Raw genomic sequence first — 2,221 nt, forward strand, 5'->3', positions numbered from 1 at the left:
AAAAAAAAAAAAAAAAATAATAATAATAAAAACAACCTATTAACACAGTGTCTGACACATAGTAAGTTCAACAAAATAGTAACTATTTCCATGATGAAGGTTCCCAAGGGAATAAATTATCCTTAGAGTTTTATTTGATATTTCACCTTTATCCTATTCCCAGTAGTTGACTGGGATCTTCCTCTTCAGTTTAGGAATGAAATTCAGACTCCATGGCTTCTATGAGTGGAGGGAAGGCATGCCTAGATCAGAACAATCTGCCTCCCTACTCCAGCACATCAAAGGAAAGTAGCAGCTTTGGGGATCTAAAGCTCTTGGATCTTTCAGGACCAATGAGATGGAAACCATCTCTGTGGGGAGATGCTACCAGTCATGGGAGGCTTTTGGAAGGTTCAGTAAGGTGAGCTTTCCCAGGAGACTTGGGCTCCCAAAGGAGGGGCAAGAAGAGTGTGTTGAAACTGACAAGGCAATGCCAATCTTGTCTGTAGTGTGCTTCCCATGGCTGGCACACTGAGTCCTACAGAGGTCCTCTTTTATATGTCAGAAGGACAGGACCCCATAGAGTGTGCCATGCACGCAGTACAACATCAGGGAGGATAAGGCAGCTTCTCTCTGACCTTTTGGGTCTGCCCAAAGGAAGCCATTCACAAAACTCATGAGTAGCACCTTTCAAGAAACATATCTGGATTTGTTTCAGCATCTTTGTGTAGGGGTTGACTACACAATCTTAAATAAGAAGCAGTGTGCTCAAGAAATCTTTCACAAACACTCTTACACAAATGTTCATAGCAGCATTAGTCATAATAACCAAAAAGCAGACACAATCCAAATGAACATCAACTGATGAATGGATAAGTAAAACGTGGTGTATTCATACAATGGAATATTATTTGGCTAAACAGAAATGAAGTAGTGACACATGCTATGACATGAATTGAAAACATCATGCTGAGTGAAACAAGCTAGTCACAAAAGACCACATACTGTATAATTCCACTTATATGAAGTATCCAGAATAGGCAAATCCATAGAAACAGAAAATAGTTTAGTGGTTGCTGAGGTCTGAAAGGGATGGAAGATTGAGGAAGAACAGCTAAGAGGTTTGGGGTTTCTTTGGGGGGAGTGAAAATGTTCTAAAATTGTGGTGGTCATTGTACAACCTGTAAATATACTAAAAGCCACTGAATTGTACACTTTAAGTGGGCAAATTGTATAGCATGTAAATTAAATCTCAATAAAATTAAAAAAAAAAAAAAAAACAAAAGAAGAAACTATTCTTGTCTTCCTGGAAGAGGACAGGGGAGAGAGGGAGGTTCCATTTTCACTGTTTTTTAAATCTTTTGAAATTTGTACCATAGGTGTCTATTATATGTTCAAAATATTATATATATATATATTTAAATTTTCTTTTCTTTTTTCTTTCTTTCTTTCTCTTTTTTTTTTTTTTTTTACTAAAAGTGAGACAGTATTTTTCTTTTGTTGCCCAGGCTGGAATGCAGTGGCGTGATCTCCGCTCACTGCAAACTCCACCTCTTGGGTTCAAGCAATTCTCCTGCCTCAGCCTCCTGAGTAGCTGGGATTACAGGCATGCACCACCACACCCGGCTAATTTTGTATTTTTAGTAGAGACAGGGTTTCTCCATGTTGGTCAGGCTGGTCTTAAACTCCTGACCTCAGGTGATCCACTTGCCTCAGCCTCCCAAAGTGCTGGGATTACAGGCGTAGGCCACCGCACCTGGCCATATATTTTTAATTTTTTAAAGAAGCAGTGTAATGTTGCTTTGGAGTCAGATAAACTAGTTGAAATCTTGCTTTGAATTCTGGTTAGGTGACTTTTGTAATTTGTTTTTATCTAACTAATCTAAGTTTTCATAAAATTAATATATTAATAGTCCCCATACCAAAGAAATGGGAGGATTATATGCAACAGTCTACATAAAAAACCTAATCTACTGCCGGGCGCGGTGGTTCAAGCCTGTAATCCCTGCACTTTGGGAGGCCGAGGCGGGTGGATCACGAGGTCAAGAGATCGAGACCATCCTGGTCAACATGGTGAAACCCCATCTCTACTAAAAATACAAAACATTAGCTGGGCATGGTGGCATGTGCCTGTAATCCCAGCTACTCAGGAGGTTGAGGCAGGAGAACTGCCTGAACCCAGGAGGCGGAGGTTGCGGTGAGCCGAGATTGCGCCATTGCACTCCAGCCTGGGTAACAAGAG

At 40.4% G+C, this 2,221-nt stretch overlaps 1 protein-coding gene across 6 annotated transcripts in view; it reads right to left on the bottom strand.

Moving 5' to 3' along the window:
- The window catches only part of DNAI1 (dynein axonemal intermediate chain 1), a 60,780-nt gene that overhangs the window by 31,838 nt on the left and 26,721 nt on the right, over positions 1 to 2,221 (bottom strand). The window lies entirely within an intron of this gene.

The sequence above is a fragment of the Sapajus apella genome, unplaced genomic scaffold, assembly GCF_009761245.1.
Source record: "Sapajus apella isolate SASKATOON/1434 unplaced genomic scaffold, GSC_monkey_1.0 scaffold42, whole genome shotgun sequence".
Lineage (NCBI taxonomy): Eukaryota > Metazoa > Chordata > Mammalia > Primates > Cebidae > Sapajus > Sapajus apella.